This window comes from Metopolophium dirhodum, chromosome 9 (genome assembly GCF_019925205.1).
Source record: "Metopolophium dirhodum isolate CAU chromosome 9, ASM1992520v1, whole genome shotgun sequence".
Lineage (NCBI taxonomy): Eukaryota > Metazoa > Arthropoda > Insecta > Hemiptera > Aphididae > Metopolophium > Metopolophium dirhodum.
The window spans coordinates 23,948,516-23,967,823 of NC_083568.1; the positions used below are offsets into that span (position 1 = coordinate 23,948,516).

General features: G+C 27.8%; 1 protein-coding gene across 4 annotated transcripts in view; it reads right to left on the reverse strand.

The window, feature by feature from the left end:
* LOC132951602 (acid sphingomyelinase-like phosphodiesterase 3a) overlaps nt 1–17,544 on the reverse strand; it is a 221,146-nt gene extending 203,602 nt beyond the window's left edge. The window contains exons 1-3 of one of the 4 annotated variants that reach the window (XM_061023391.1): nt 17,262–17,544; nt 7,231–7,297; nt 854–914 (exon numbers count right to left, since the gene is read on the reverse strand). The gene's annotated coding sequence lies outside the window, so the exon portion shown is untranslated. The remainder of the gene's footprint in view (nt 1–853; nt 915–7,230; nt 7,298–17,261) is intronic. The other 3 variants (XM_061023393.1, XM_061023392.1, XM_061023390.1) reach the window with 3 other exon arrangements.
* Between the last annotated feature and the right edge of the window lie 1,764 nt (nt 17,545–19,308).

Consider the following 19,308-nt stretch of genomic DNA (forward strand, 5'->3'; position numbering starts at 1 on the left):
GCCATTTCAAAAAGGGAGGATTTCAAAATTTGCAATATTGTTACTACCTCACTCACTCACTCACTCACTCACTCACTCACTCACTCACTCACTCACTCACTCACTCACTCTTCATCAAAATTATAAGACACTTCCCGTATAGATAGAAACGTAAAATTTGGCACAAAGGTAGGTTTTATAGTGTAACTAAAGGTAAAAATCTAAAAATTGAAATTTTTTCAAAATTAATGTCGCTTTAGAGAGTGTATTTCTAAACATATGAAGTGGCGCGCTTAGCACACATAAACGTTTTCTTTCAAACAGCGTTACAATATGGTAATAAAAAATTGTTTGCAGTTGACTTATTAATATATTTATAAAACATAATAATGTTTTCGTAAATTTATTTTATTAAAATACAAAATATAATATAATTATTCAAATATAGAATATTTTAATAATATTCGTCGGTTTACGGACGATAATTTTACGTGATAACGTCATAAGAAAACATTGATAAAAAAGTGCATACTCTTATGAATTGAATTAAATTATTATCACTGAATTATCATTATTTTGTATAATACAAAGAAGGAGTTATTGAAATAGCCACGACCGTATCGTAATCGCGACGTATCGTGTTGGTGTGGTTTGTTAGATGTTGGCAACTCAACATTCTCGTGTGGTTAAGCATACGTGGCACTCTCCAGGGTGACAAGCCTCCAGGGAGTTCACTTAATTAATTTTGATCCCTGTCAGGTGAAAGCCAAGGATAGTGCCATTGTTGAATAAAGCCGTCTAAGAGCTTTGTATAGGCCAGACTTAACAACTATTCTATCTAAAAAGGTTAAGGACGAAAAATAAAAGATCGTACTTGGCTATCTTTGTCTGGTATTGACGACGCTCCAATCTTTCAGCTCCTCAACAGAGAAAATCTACGGCATTTAAAAAAAAAATTAAAAAATAACACTTCGTCCACGATGCTGAAGCCCGCAAAAATAAATGATATCCCCAAAAAAACCTAGTGATGAAAAGAGGCAAAGTTCCAAACTCCCTCCCAAAAAAGTCGGCATATAAAAGTAGTGAAATCTATATTGTGGCTAAGTCTGCTATTTTTTAATTCATAACCTCACTGTACTCCTACATTAAAGAGCAATACTCCTCTTTTATTTTTATTGTTTAACACTTGGCCAGCATAAAACATCATTATCGAATGTACTCACTTATGACTTACGTGGGTGATGGGGAGAAGAGAACTCAGAAAAAAGAAAAAGGTTTAGATTTCTTCTCAAAAAAGACAGCGAATCATAGTAGTGGTATCTACATTGCGGCCAAATCTAGTTTATGCCTCATTCAGAAACTGGCCAAGTGTTAAACAATACAAATAAAAGAGGAGCGCTGCTCTTTAATGTAGCAGTGCAGTGAGGTTATGAGTTAAAAAATAGCAGGCTTGGCCACAATGTAGATTTCACTACTTTTATTTTTTGGGAGAGAATTTGGAACTTGGCCTTTTTTTGCCGTTAGGTTTTTGTTGTGGTTTCTGTTTACAACAACATGCTGATCATAATTATATAGTAAATTTACAATATTATAGTTTATATAACGTTTAAATTTTCAACTAAAACGACTATATGTACGATGTTACTTATATTTTATAACCAAGTTCACTCTATAATCTATATCTATAAAGTTCATCCTCATAATATCAAAGCTTTACACATTAATAAATTAACATGTTATAAATATTGCTAATATTTCATATTAATTAATCGAAATTTAATAAAAATAATATATACATATATATAAAATGAATGAATAAAATATTGTCATAAGTCTAGGTGTTTTATATTAAATATATTTTCTTTATAAAATTGTTTTTAAATACATACTACATGGCGTTATCAAATATATGGACGTATCATGTATGTTTACTATTTTACAAAATTTATAGTTTCTGAAGTTAAAAAAATAAAATAAAGGTACTCATATACCAGATAGCTATCATATGTATTTTTACGTATTTATTCAATTTAGACAATACATCATTTAGTCGACATGTAATATGATAAATTAAAATATTATCATGAAAATTAATTGATATTGGAGGTTAATTTGTAATTGTTTGAAATATATAAATATATTATAGTTAATAGGCACATAGTCGTATATAACAAGTATTTTAGATTAGTTAATTTATAAGGGGGGAATATGGGGAAGAGCTAGAGCTCAGATATATATTGTTCGTTGAAATACAACTTTAAAAGTGAATTTAGTTATTAAAATATCAGTGTGTATCATGGTGTAATAGAGAAATAATAAACAAATAATAAATTATATTTTAAACGTATAATTTAAAGCATAACATGGTGAAAAACTGTACGGGTCTTGTTGATTGGATCACTTATATTGGAACACCGATATGGTAGACTATATTATTATATATACTTGGGACATCACGTCATCGATGGGTCCATCCGAGAAATGGTAAGAAATAACTTACATGCATACACATTACACATATTATGAGAAAAACTTCATTGCACCCGACGTTGGATCACTCACTGGAGACACCCGGAGAAAATTGGTAACAGTAATATAATATATATATATATATATCAATTCTCATTCTAAATCCACCATTTTTTTTTTCGATGAACGGATTTCAACTGGTCTAGAAACACGGACTTTAACGGATTTGATAAAAAAAAACCCTTTACTGATGCTTGCTCTGGTATACCATATACAATATACATAATATAATAATACAGTATTATTGTCGTTATTTCTGTGGTAGTTCGAAATTCTTTCACTTTGAATTGTTCTGCGAAAAACATGATCTCTCCTAGACGATTTTCCCCGAAGATCAAACTGGATTATTGGTACTCTACGTTTCACCCGACTAGACGTTCGAGACTCGGGGATCGTCCATGATGGCCTCAAGGTTTAGACCCACAATCAACGAATCACCGCTATCCTCACTTATTCTGCCCCTGGAGATAAAGCAGAAGAAAAAAAAAGAATTTCGTACAAAAACCGTGTTACTGGCTACTGCAGCCCTTAACCCTCAACCCTATATTATGCTTGTTTCTTTTACGATATTATATTATGCATCCCATTTATAATATATTATATTTTATTCAGTTCTACCTTACCCTCCTTGTAAGATATCCGCAATATAAATTAACCTTAGTACATTTTTTTCTCCCTTTAAAATTGTACAACTACCTACATTGTTACCCCAGTTAAAATACTAAAAGTATATTATAACTCTAATTTAAATAATATTATGATACTATTAAATTAACCACAGGTACAAACAATAACTTAAACAAATAACTCAATTCAATTCGAAAAAAACTTATACATTTATCTGCGGTCCTTATGTTATTATTCCCCTTTTTTTCACTCAAAAAAAAAAAAATGTTTTTTATTCTATATAGTTTTATTTTTCCCATTCAAATTATTATTATTGTAATTTATTATTGATAGTACCTACATTTTTGCCATCAAATTTTGGTAAAACTAAAAACAATGAATGATCACATACAAATTTAGCACATTAAATTAAAATATTATTAGTAATACAAAAAATATCTCAAGAATTTAAAAATGTGGTCTTTGTGTGTATTTAAAAAATCTAAAATCTAAAATTCAAATTTATTCGAATGAATTCATTACTAAAAGGAAAAATGGAGGTGAGCATGCTTGGTGAATCACCTTTTATATATAAACACAACAAAAAATTCTGCCATACTCCGTGTTAAAAAAAACGCTAAGTATAAAAAGACTTATGATATAATTTTATAGGTAAATGGCTAATTCTTTGAGTTATAGATATAATTTATGTTAAAATAATGTGCTAAAAAATTGAACTTAGCTCGGTGACTTTATCACGCTTGATTACACTACTTATTTCAATGATAATAGACTATATTATTATTATAATGCTTAATTATTTATTTACTCATTAAGCTATAGTATTTTTAAATTTTGAAATTAAGTCGCTAAGCAAAGTTTAATTTTTTAGCAGGTTATTTTAACATAAATGATATCCATAGTTCAAAGACTTAGGTATTTACCTATAAAATTATATAACAACTCTTAGAGCCTTTTTTTTATACGTTCACTCATTTTTTGTTTTAGGAACATGGTGGTTTTACAATGTTATTTTTTTCTTTTTTTTTAAAATAAGTTTATATGCTTATAAATGGTCACCATCGCAGGTTGCTAATTATAATAGTAATTTTAGTAGACATTGGTATTTTATTTTTTTTTTTAATTGGTTGCCATAGGTGTCAGATAGTGCATTGTAATACGGGCCACGAAAAATATTATCTAATAAAATTTTGAAAATACGCTACGATAATTTCTAATTAAATTGGCTATAACTATGTTGATATTTTGTTCAAAATTATTTGAAAACTACACCATGCACTTCTACGCAACATTTTCAATGAGATTATTGTATTTCCAAACTTTTTTATTTAACTACAAATTTCCATGCTTTCTCAAAAAATGTTTTTAGTGAACCGTTGTGCTTGCTCTATTCCTGCCGTTTAGCGTGTGTTTTGCCTATGTGTGTATTTTAAGGCATTTTTTCTTTTTTACTTAGCACGACCCTGGTCGTTGCATAAATATAATTTCAGGTATTTTATTCCATTTATTACCTAGTTGATTGTTAATAACAATTTTGATAAACTAATATATTATGTAGAATGTAAATAGTAACAACTTAATTAAAATCATGGTAACACAAATCACTAAAATATTTGAACGAATTGTGTACATAAAACGTATAAAGATCAAACGATACAACTACGTATTTAACCATTTAGGACAAATAATGCATTTTTTTTTTAACATTTTAAGTGAATGTAAATGTTTATTTTTGTATGATATACTGAGACATTCTATTATTACAAACATATTACCTTTCAAAAGTGATATTGTTTTAGAAAATAATTTTCATAATTATAATTATCATATTCGTTACTAAACAACATTAAGAAAAAATATACAAAGGTATAATATGTATATTCAACTTTAAAAAATAATTTGTGATAGAAATAATTTAAGATGATAGTAAAATATAAAAATAAACACCATACTATTTTTGAAGTTTAATAACATGTTTTGGCGTTGATAAATAATTCTTTTTTTTAGTTTATTCATAGTAGGTATACATTGATTCTAATAGTAAATCCAAAAGTTTTATCATTGACAAAACTAATTAAATACATTTGGTATTTATTATAGTAAAATATAAACCAGTAGAAAATGTAAAGTTTTTATTAGTACATAGTATTCAACATAAAATAAATCAATAGACACATGCAAATAATTGTTTCAATCAAACACATACGTCTTAATGAGGAAAGAGTTAATGAAATGAAAATATATATGAAAAAAATTAAAATAATATTTTAATTAATAATTAAACTATGCATACCGACACATTTAGTTAAATTTCATAATAAAGAAATAAAAATATGAACACAATAATTTTATTTTGATTATACCTATAATCTAATATTATAGCTAAATATATACCTATTCGATTAAAAATATATTTAAGTACCGTGATCTAAAATTAGTACTACATTTAAATATCCAAAATAATTTTCAATAATCTATACGTGACTTATATGCTTGTATAGTTTTAACTTTTATGTATCTGTGGATGTGTGAATGATATTTATGACAAAAGTTGGAGGAAGTTGGGTTTGGTCAATGATACGTGACATAACTTCATATTTATTGACAAAAGGAGCATTTCAAATCGTATTTGAAAAAACAAAAATCGGTACTGACAGTAGGATGAAGAGGAAAAATGGAATAAAATAGAATAGGTGTCGTCGAAACAGAGAAATAGTGAAACTCTGACAAAACTTTAATAAAGCCCAATATGAAAGTTTTGAGTAATTTCTCAAATGGCAGGAGGACACGAGGGGTATTGGCTGGAAAGCAAGACTTTACGATGGTCTCGCAATATTGAAACGCCTTGGCTAATAGGAAAAGTTATGGCTACGTTATTGGGAGATGTCCTTTAATAGCTCCAAAGTTTCTTTTTTCCCCTCATTTCTATTCTTGTGTGTGTATTTTTGCCTGTTCTACCTCACCCACATTATGTGTATACTTGATACAAGCTAAAAAATAAAATACAAAATAAATATAAAAAACAACAAACTTTTCACTTTGAATTAAACACGATATCTCCATTGCAGCTCTTGTCTTTAGTTTATTACGACATGACACGATACCCAAATCATTTTCCTCAAAATTTAAAAAAATTAGTCATAATTGATAAATCACCATTTTATCTAAGTACTTATATAAAACTGGAAATAATAGGATTACTGGAATATATATATTTTCAGAATATTAAATTGATTTTCAAATTGTAGTTTAATATATATTTGATCAAAACAAAGGTTCAGCTGCTTAATATAAAATATTACAACACGAATACCGTTTACATAATATCGGAAAGCATTACGTATATAATATAGTATTCAGAGCAATACAGTTGAGTAACATTTTACTACTGCTATCGACGATTTTTACATCCAATTTGGAAACAATTTAACCGGAAACTTTAAGTTATAGATTTGTATAATAATTTATAATACAGTATTGAAAACGACAAATTATTGGGAAATTCTAAAATGGGTATCAATGCATGAAATTACATGAATTAGTTTCTATTTTATAATAACAAATGTTATTTGTTATGATAAAACATAACGACGCTAGGCGTAGTTTGAAAAAATAAAACATTTAATTTGTCTCACTCGCCTATAATGCGTATCTAATATATTAATATATATTTAAAATTCACACATTCAGAAAATTAAATATTTATTTATGATTTTTTTTATCGTGAAAGATATTTTTAAAATATAAACATTAAAACATATATTATCACTTATAAGTTATTAGATATATTTTTATAAACTGAATCAAGAGTAATCAAAGGTAATCAATACAATTTAAGTTCAAAAATAACATTTTTTTGTTGTCTGTATAGTATTTTTAAATATATGAATATATAATATTATATTATATAGATGTAAATGGTAGTACTGGTTAATCATAAATATAGTCGCTCTTAACTATTGTTTTTCCATTTTTAAGCTCTGAGATGATAAAAAAATGATCATGCACATTGTCTTACAAATAGTTTAATAATATTATGTTCTTCTTATTTTAAATACTGTTAAAAAAAAAAAAAAAATATTAATAAAAAATTACCATAAATATAAGACACTATTTTCTTTTCTTGTAATGTACATTTTGTGTATACGAAAATCACACGAATCTGTAATAAGACAACGTTAAATTATACTTTCTGACATTGTAAAAGAATAATATTAATTCTTTGAACTAATCGAATTAAAATTATTTGTTATTTTTATTATTCAGTAAATCGACAGAAAAAAAAAATAAACGCCTGTTAATATTTTATATGTAGCCAAGATTATATGGCTAATTTATTTTCAATTCAATTTGAACAGTGGCTCGAATAAATATCTAAGTGATCTTGAAAAAAGTATTATATTTTGGCATGAAACGATAACTGGCATCTCGGCACTGGAACATTTGTAACAGCATAAAATATAATATCCGGGATAATAATTATTTCTATATAACATAGGATGAAACTGAAATAACTGATTGATGTACTTGACGAACTATGTATTTAATCATTTTAATGATTATTCTGCTTAATTTTTAGATTCTGAAAGGAGCAATAAATGTCTATACAATATGTATCAAATTTAAAATTTGAAAATGATTTTGTAGTTAAAAATATATAAAATGTTCAATAGCTAAGGATTAAAAATTTAAAACAAGGTCAACGTAAATAGGTAAATAAATTACTTTATTCACAATAACATCATAAAATTTACTTAGTAATATCATAGGCTGATTGGCCGTCTTCGCACAGAATCATTTTTTGTATACAATGATATTATATCATTGAATTCAAATTTAACACCATCCATTACACTTGATCCACTTGTAACCTACTGTACATCAGAGCAAATTATTTCTGGTACGTTTATGGTTTTCTAGTCACACGGCTCGACGAACCGCTCAAATGGTGGTCCTCGCCGTCGCATTGGGTTATTTCGAGATGGGAGTACATCCCTATCCTAACCATTTCCAGCGTTGGGTCCGAAAACCATTATTTGCCCAAGAATAGTTGTTCCAATTAAGTAGGTACAAAAGCATTTTCGCTCAGTCAGATGAACTATAATTATGTATATTATGTATATTATGTATATTGTGTATATTATTATAGTCCATGTGTGCAGATGCCCTGCTTTTTATCGTCTCAGTGTGCAAGTAACGTAAACTATAATGAGGATGTAAACGTTTGACATGATAATATGATATATTTACTTATTATTTATTAGTGTTATTATAATTATTATTACTATGTTTAGAATTAATATGTATTTATATACGCAAATTATGTAAATATATACATAGGTAGGTGGGTCGTAAAAACCAAAACATATAAACTGTAATCTGTATGTGTATAATATCTATTTAAATATGTATTTTATATATATATAAATATGATTTAAACATTTAAACACTACAAATGCAAAACATACAAATATTAATTATTATGATTAATAAAAAAAAATACAAAATATCATTTTATTTTTAACAACAAAATATTGTAATAATACTCCTCCTAATAATTATTACCATGCTGATCGTAAAAAGCTATATTATCCTCGAGTTTTTGGAAATTAATGACCAATGACGGCAAAGTCGTTCAAAATCAAAAATCTCTATATATGTCACTGAATGAATTTGCATTCAAATCAATCGCTTAGTTTGATGTTTTTGTATATTGCACAGAGTTTTCTACAATACGGAAAAATAGCAAAATTTGTAAAAACAAAACGTACCAGCTATAAAACGCATTGATTATTTATTCAGAGTCTATTGAAACGCACGTCTAACACTTATCAGTGTCGATAAATCGTACCTAATAAAAAAAAAAAAATGTATTTACATATTTTACGATTGGCAATCACTAATATGGTAGCGGCGGCGGCGGTGAAAAACAAAAAATACAAGGGTGAATATTATTTTCAATAATATCAAAAATAAACGAGAATCGAAGATTCCTTGTTGGTAGTTAAATATGATTACAACAACAACTACTAAAATGCTCTTACACACAGATACACGTACTTATTATTATACGTCATAGAGCCGAGGACCTAAATATCTGGCATGTCTTACTGCCGCGTCCCAATCGTCAGTAAAATACATACTTTCCTTAAAAAGTATAAGATGTAGGATGCCTCGGTAGCACTATATAATATCGAAGTCATCATCATCGCATAGTTTTTCAGAAGTAAAATTGTGCGGCGTTACTTAAATAATAATAATAATATCGACAGGACGCATCACAGCATCCCACAAGAAGATTTCAAACACTAATTCGAGTACTCCATGCCCGCGTGTTTATAATAATAATAATGTATTATGTAGATACATGATAGTTTTTCGGTCGTGTTTCACGGACAATCCCTCCTAGGTTCGAGAACATTATAATAAGTCGACGGCCGTAGTAGTTGCTGGCAATACATTTTTGCGCTGTTATTAATCATTTATGTACCGTGATTGATGAGTCAAGAAAACGCGCTCACGGGGAACACCTGTTTCTGCAGGCGCGCGCGTCCAAACGTGTATACCCTTACTTTTGGTGAACTTTTCAATCGAGTTAAAAGTAAACCAAGTGAATATTTTTATGGTGTTTTTCTATGTAGGAAAACGTCCTCGCATATACGAACATCGTCAAATTGAGGATCTGGACCGAACGCCGGAATAATATTATATCTTCTATACTATTACAAACACGCAAGTTAGAAATAATAGCTATTGTATATTTATAATGATAAAATAAGCATATATTATTTTGGAACATCGTCTCACGGTGGATTTTTGGCATCTGATTTTTTCTTCGTTTGAAAATTCACAAATGTGATTTTTTGACGAGGTTGGCATGTTTTTAGCAGAAAACGTTGTGAATAATTGGCTTATTAGTAACATTTTATTAAACGTTTACAACTGTCGCCGTGATATTATTATATTGATTTGAACATAATACATAATATCATATCGTGGTATGTTTACTTAAAAATAATTTGATTTCAGTTCAAATATTGAAAATAATTGTTGAGTAAAAATAAAATATAATATGTAATTATTATCCTGATCACGAATTGGATACCCTAAACCCTTAGTCTTAAAAAACCTTTTAGTAGTATGAATGAGGTTTTAGTCGGTCTGTGGATGATTAAAGTCTGAAGGATAAATACCCAAGTCGTCACAAGTATTTTCAAATAAATGTTGTCATGAAATAATTGTACTAATAAAACATCGTCATTGCGGACGTAGTATATTCTATGGTCTTTTTTATCCATTTCAATTGTATCAGAATTGTATTATATACAATACACTAAGCAAATATTATATACATGGAACAATATTTTTCAATAATACAATTATATTGCATAATATTAAATGCATACACAGTGGAATATACCTTTTTTTATTTATACAGCGTGTTCTTTTTTATTAGTGTAATATATTTAAAGTATATAATATTAGTTAGTTTATAGCTAGGTTTTGTTTGGTAGATTATAGGTACAAAAAAAACATTATAAAACAATTGATGTGTAAAGTGATTTATTTAGAACTATTTTGACAATTAAACAACAAATTATTAAAATTATGGCTTTCAATTTTGACGTATTGCACAAAATATGAATAATTATTAAATTGCATCAAAATATTTAACGATCTAAAATTAATTTCATTTGTTACCCTTTTTCAATTTGAAAAAGAAATCATTTCAATATTTTAAGTATATTATAGATTTTATTTCAATGGCTAATTTTTTTTGTTTACAAATAAAACGTACTATTTTAACACTGATAATTTAAATATAATTTACAAATCGTTACACGGTATAACATAGCTAATCGTAGTTTAGCCTTTAAACTATCGAATTTCCGGATCAAGTCAATAATTCAAACCCAACTAATTTTCAATGACGGCTCATACAGTTCTGATGAAGTGGATTACATACTTTTAGGGATTTGGATAAGTACATCAATAACATTATAATATAAACAATTACAACTGATCATGTCTATTTCGGCCTAAAAAATGCTGATGAGACCATTTAATTTGTCTATTTTATTTCTCATCGGGTTATATCAATTACTAAACATCTTAAACTCAATCTCAGTATGGTATATTTGCAATGGAAAAACATAATTTAAAATGTATTTTGTAAATATTTTTTACATTATTTTTTTAACAATTTTCGATATTAAAACTTTTAATTAGAAATATTTAGAATAATATTGCTTTATAACTTATGATTACAGACATAACTATAATTTAGATAATAGCACACAGTTCAAAAGTTGACAAAGATAAAAATATTATCATAGTTCGATTAAATGGAATAGTTGTGACGTACGAACATATACATAGTAGATCGGTTTGGAAAAATACTAAAGAGTTACATAGGTATCCTTCATGTATCCTTTGAATGAAATGTAAGCCCGCTTGAGATGAGAAAGGTGCGAAGGACTGAGAATACCCTTTAACGACAGTTTTTACAGTTTCAAAACCTTGTCATACATATTATTATTATCACACGTATATATTCAGAATTTTTTTTTTTAGGTACCTACGTCTTACAAAATCAGAAATAATAAAACGTTACGTACATTTTAATATATTTATATATTATGTATATTATATTAAATATTTTATACATATTCAAAAATAAATTCATATTCCTTAAATCTAGTATTACTTTAAATTGTACGGATTTTGAATAAACTGGAAACTTAACGTTTGTTAATTAGGTTATAAATTCATATACCTAACTAATGATAATATGTTAAAACTTATAATAAATATAAATTTATAATATTGCCTCATATATTATTGGTCACAAGTTACCCGATTTTATACATCAATACAATATACAAATTATCAAAGAGGAACTGATTACTGAGGAGTGAGGGACATGAGAAAAATGTTTATATACATAACATCTATAACATCTATAATAGAGGTATAGGCAGATTTACAAAAGGCCTGTAAACGAAACATGTAGAATACATCGAAATGCTTGTTAATTATTTTTTCTATTAAACCAATTTTAGTTTTTCCATAAAAACCATAGGATATTCAAAATGTTGAAAGGAAATCAATTATAGAATATTCTATGAGGTCAATAATAATAAATATAAACTAAATAACATCTCATTTCGTATTTACCTAATATTCTATTCATTAATATTAAACAGCATAATATAATATAATCAATATTTTTTAATTATTAAGTTTTCCTTCTTTATAAATAAATCAATTTCGTTAAATTAAAATTTGGCTTCTCGTGTAAGGTAATGGAAATGATATATTATTTAATGATGTCTATTTTTTCCATGATATAACCCCAAAGCCCTTTCGTGTCTTTTCCTATTAAGTTCATTTCAACCGTTATTAAATTTGTATGAATGAAATTTAATGTGGCTTAGGTTTTTGAATTCTAAATCATTATATGCCCCATTTAATTATTTATGTCTGTATTCTACATACATTTTACTATTGCATTTTATTTCTTATAAAAACGTGTTGTAAATATTTAATTGCAATATAACAATTTCGTTTAATCCTAAATTAGATAATATACAAATTAAATTGAAAATACGATATTGATACATTTAAACTGTCTATTATGGTAATTATTTTTTCAAATGAAAAGCACTTATATCATTTGAAATATAACACTGTGAGTCAAAGTCGTCTGATATATTTGACTTTACACAAAATAGAATTGAATGAAGTTTAGTAATATGGTAATTAATTATTACAACTGTGTACATGATGGTTGTAAGTAATATTGTTGAAAATTTGGTTACAAACTATTAAAAATCATAATTTGGAATCCAGTTTAATTTTCAGAACTAGTATTTGTTGTAGCTATTATTATAATACATAATATGTTTGTGTACTAGTTGGGTAGATGGTTGGTACTTTTTAAAACTTTTATACTTTTATACTTTTCATTGGATCCCAGTTTTGTAATAACAGTTTAATTGAGTGGTCTTATAAAGCTGATTTTATAAAACGCGTTGGAATTAGTTCATGGCTTGTAGGTATCTCAATTGATTTTAATTTGAAAAATATAGCATGAACTCACAAAGCCTGCCTTTATAATATGTATATGGTTTATTATATTATATATATATATATATGAATATATATAGAGAGAGAGAGAGATAGAGAGATAGACTCTAAATGATAATTAAATTAACGACGGTTGCTTTTTATTTAAATAAATAGGTATTTAAAAAAACGACGTAAACTTACGTTGCAATTTTCATTTGATTGCACCGATATTATTCAAATAATTAATATAGTAATACTTCTCTGTTAGTTTGTATCTCAAGTTTATCTAACAGCCACTATAATCTTAATTTGTCTTCATACAATCTTTTTTGTTTAAATATTTAAGCTTCTTAAATTATAATTTTAAAACAGTCCCTTCTTTTATTCGTAATTAATTCTAATTGTATAATATAATCATTTGCGTAGCTTCTTAATGTATTGTATTTTAAATATTAGTACTTAAATTGTATGCATTTATAATGAATACGGAAATATTGCCATCATGTCAAACTACGAACAGATTATAGATATATTAAAAACATTAATAATATCCTCCTATTCACAAAATTGTTTATAATTATAACAGTTATTATTAAAACATATAAAACGTATTCACTGTTTAGATCTAATAATATAAAATGTCGTACTATGTTTTATTAATGAACAAAATAATGTTTTTAATTGCACTGTTATGACTAAACGTTTTTAAAACATACCTACGCAAGTTTGAATATCATCTGAATGAGTTAAATAATAATTTAAAACCATTTATAAGAAAACTAAAAATAAATACTTACGGAATAGTGATAATAAATAATTCATTTTTTCTAGTAAAATATATGAGATATTCTTTAACGAAAATAATAATACACATTTGTTACCAAATAATAATGACTGTAAAAATGTTTTACTACTACCTATTAGAGGAACGATTGAAATTATTTTTAGATGGTTTAAGATATTAATAACAAATATTAATTGGCTGTCATTCTTAAAAACTTTTAAGTACTTAAAACTTTGACAATAGAGAATTAGAAATTATCCTAATCAAAAGTAATAAAATAACCTATTACAAGACTTTTTATTCAAAACTAATTTTTCATTAGCGTTCCAATAGAAAAATTGAGGTAATTTAATAGAAAACAATTATTGAATATACTTGTATATGTTTTGTTTATTTTAAGTTCATAAATAATCGGAATTTAATTTTTTAAATATGAAACCTAGCTACTATAATATACATTATGCACGTCTTATTCAAATTTATGATTTTCAACGGTGCTCAATAATTATGACAATCACTAATCGTTTTTAAGTACTTACTCCATCTGAAGTTTTTATTTCCATGTAAACATTTTTGAAGTTAATTCTTTCAGTCATTTAATGTCTGTCACTTTTTGGTTTTTTTTTTTTTTAATCCACAAAGTGTTGGTATATCATAATGTTATACACTAAAGCCGTATAATTTCGTTCAACTAGGTACTGTAATATTTTAAAATGTGCTTTATTATATATACTTTTTTATGAGTAATCACCTTGGGAGACGGATCACACGAGCGTAAACTTTTTAAATAAAAAAAAAGTTTGTTATGCGCGTGATACATTTATATATATATATATATATATATATTTATATAGACACAAAAGCAAAGCAACCAGCTCATTGTCGTCGATATCAGGGATTTATACGATGCGTGTGATGTGATATATTATAATTCCCACGTGCCGACGTATAGCTGCACACTAAGATGACAAGAGGCGTTAAAGGAAAAAATAATAATAGTAAATAGTCGAGTGAAAGAAAAATATGTTTACACACTGAAAACAAACGTGTCAGAAATAAACGCGTTATTACAGAATAGAGAACAAAATTTTTATTATCTTAAACAGTTATACGCGAATGTGTAAAGGATATATTATTATTATTATCGCGTAAGGAAGTCTGTAGGTAAATAAATCGACTTTGAAGTGAAGTTTACACAGCTATCTTAACGACTCCTTTGTTTCGTTTAGTATATATTAACCGAGCTGAAGTCCAATATAATATACAGTTTACAATCAATTATTCAAGCGAAGTCTAGAAAACATGACGTTGAAGTATTAAAAAAAAAATTATATTTGTTACCAAATATTAATTATATTGGACATTTATATGTACTGTAATATTATTTCTGAATAAAATTCAGTGATTTATTATATTTTTTTTTCATCTTCCGGGTTATGTTTTAATAATAATACACGAATCAGAACTGTATATTATACAGGACGTACCTACGTACATCATCATAACAAAATATCCAACTTATTAAGTACCTATACCTATTTTTATCTAACTACTGTCTTGTACCATATTAAAATATATGGTTTTTTTCACAAACTTTTCATGAATTTTAAAACTTACGATATTCAACGTATTTTTAAAATTGTACTATATATTTAAAACGTTGTTGATTTTAGTGAGAAAATTGTTTATGATTATCTAAGTACCCTATATTTTACCGTTATAGAGACGATAATTCTCCCGAAAAATGTCCACATTTAACCGTTCAGTAATATTATAATAAAATACACTTGGTATTTATTTTCATGAATCTTTATTTAAATATCTAAAAATATGAAATAAAAAAATTTCAAAGACATCAAATTTGAAATATCGTAGTCTTAACATAAATTGAAGTATATCGCTATGAAAAAAAAGTCTGAGGCACTCGGGGACTGCCATGTTATTGCATAGCAATTTTGTAGCAATGTATCATGTAATTATAACTATTTATTTTTGTATGATATTAATTCAAGTTACACTTTTTGAGCGCGACGACCGAAAAGAAAATGACAAAATGAGTTTTTTTGTTGATAATGGAAGATACACACCGTACGGAAATATTTTATTTGAGATTTCAAATCTCTCTTTTTATAATAATTTTTCAGTTGGTACTCTATTTATTCGAGATATTATTATAAACGGTTGCCATTTTACGGAGTAACGACTGCTGCAGAAAAGCGTTAATCGAGGTGTCCCTCCTGCACGAGACACATTCACGACTAACTCGATTAATATTCCGGACTGACTCGAGTGCATCGCAGAAATAACATAATATCGTATTACAAAATAAATGGAGATTTTTCTTCACCACGTCTGAATTGTAATCTATTGCAACGGTTGTCATAGTCTATTCCACTTAAGCCCGTAGGATATGTATATTATAATAAAGTTAAAGATTAAGTTGACCGGTAAATTTATAACAATTGTAATATTCCCATAACTTAGTGTGAATGAAACCCCGAATTTTTTTTTTTTATAGGTATAAAACTGAAAAAGTAAAAACTGTTATAAAAATATAATCATAAATCACTATAAATAATTATGTATGATAGTAATAATAAGTAACTATTAACCATAAAGCGAGTTTGGTTTATATATGGTTCACCATTTAACAGTACACCATTAGGTATAGCTGATAATTATACAGTGACATTCACCAGAAATTGGTAACATGTTTCATAAATCATAAACTATTATTACAACTAATTTAAAAGGTCGCATAACATTTTGAGGGGTAAAATAAAATTAACCAGTAAAATTTGTTTTCCTTATTAATAATACACGCTGCACTCACATATCTAATATTGTAGTAAGTATTACGAGTGGTGGCGAGGAACGCCTATTTGAAGGAAATCTCGTCGGCCTAACTATAATAACAATGATATAATGTATACGGTACGCGCACATACGCACATAATATAATATAATATAATATTTTTTAAAAACAAAATGTGCGGAAAATAGGAAATTGATCGTCTGCCGGAAAGTAATAATAATATCATGTTTGTAGCGACTAGTCGCGGCCGCGTAATGGTTTTTTAATGTAGGTGCATTAGACCGACGGCACGGCAGCCACGGACAGAGTAGGGGGGGGAGATATTGTGTGGTGCACGAGGACCAACACGCTGCAGCTGTGCGAGAATTATAATATTATATATACTATTATTATTGTTTTTTTTTTTATATAATATTATACGTAATTTATAATCATGTGATCAATTTGGTGTCTTACCGGTGTGAGACCTTGGTCTTCTGCTAGGCAACTGTCGTCATTCACTTGCAAAAAAACAAAATCAAAAAGATTCGAAAAAAATAATAATTAACGAAAAAAAAAAAATTTAAAAAACAGTCCTAAAATATAATTACGCGTACGCGGAGTCGGCGGAATACGGTACGAGTCGTGTGTGGTTCAGCGGTTGTGGTCTATCGCGAAACTTTACGCGTTCGTAGGGTCGTCGACGAGTTGTTATAAAGTGGCACGCGGGCGCTGAATATACGTTCGACGGCTTGCCTACGTGTCAGCGAGAGTACTGCTTTCGGTTCGGGCGCCACACACGGCGGCCGGCTAACGCCACCTCAACCACCCCTAAATCAACCCTCTGCTCCCACCATTCCACCCCTCAACGATCATACAGTGGAGGGAGGGAAGGGTAGCGCAAGCGCGCAGGCCGTCCGCGCGAAATTCGCCGACACCAGTTACACGGTTGCGTGCTACCACAATTTTTCGTCTTCGCCACTTCTCGAGTTGGTTTGGATACTGTTGTATTATCGTCGTTATTATAATATTAAATCATGTCATAAATATAATTTCAACATCACACACGAAACGATAGTGATTTAATATAAAAAAAAGGTGGGTAAGTGGATGTCGCTCTGCTGTACAGTAGAATACAAGTTGGTCACTGTAATGGATGGTGTTAAATTTGAATTCAATGGTATAATATCATTATAAGAAAAACGATTCTAAGCGAAAACTGTCAGTCAGCCTATGACATTCCCTCGGATATTACCAAGTATATTTGATGATATTTTTGTGAATAAATTAATTTATATATAACCTATTTACGTGGAGCCTTGTTTTAAATTTTCAATCCTTAGCTATAAAAGTTGAACATTTTATACATTTTTAACTACAAAACAATTATTAAATTATAAATTTGATAAATTTTAAAATTTGAACTTTAAATACTTATAAAAAAAATTGTGAGATTTTTAATTTTTTTCATCTGCCTTTGAAACAATATACTAGGAGCCTTTTATTAAATTGTCAAGTATTTTTAATCAAGAAATACAATTTTATTGACATTTATAGAAAAAAAAACTAAAAAAATGGTAACTGAAAATGTTTATTCTCAGCTCAAAATAATTGGAAAATGTTATGGTGTATAGAAAATGTTAATATAAACATTCAGTCAAAATTGCATGTACCTATGGTCATTTGTTTTAGAGTTACACCAAAAACCAAAATCGATTTTCTCGAAAACAGATTTTGCGTAAAATTCCCGTTTTTTTTTAATTTTTCTTTTATTTTTCAAGTCGCTTTTGAAAACTACTGGGAAATTTTTACTTTTGAACCCCCGAGTACCAACTAGATTCACTTTCCTATCAGAAAAGTTACTGTTGAAGAAAATTCAATCACTTTTACTGTCCTAAAAGGTGATGACAGACACAAAAAAAAACCACACGTCATTGTAAAATCAATACATTCATCGCTTCGCTCAGAATCTAAAAAAGCTGAGACGACTATGTGGAAGTACCTACGTTACCTTCAAATATTTTAATATATTAATTTCCAGAACATTGCGCTCACTGGAAACAGTACAACTATATTAGTGTATTATTTGCATGACAAGCATCGCACTCATACGACGTACAGTATTATTATCTTGACGTTTTATTATTATTATTAATATTATTATTGGTAGGTATCCTCCAATTTGGTCAAGCAAACCGGAAGAGTTTTAGATAGGAGCAAACGTAGTGCTCTTCCACGCGCATATTATGGCTATTAGAAATTTACAGGTTATGTTGGTGGAAGGAACGATACTTACATTATAATCCAATTTTATTAAAGTATACAATTTGTATTCACATAAATGACAAAGACATAATAATTTTAAAATAAGCGATTAAACTTTAAGATATTTGAAATATTATATCTGGAGAAAAAGTGTTTGAAATAACCAATACAAAATATAATGTTGTACCTGTGCTAGTACACTAAGTAAATACTAAATTATATCTCTGTCAAATATTTGGTTATGATATTGTAAGCGATC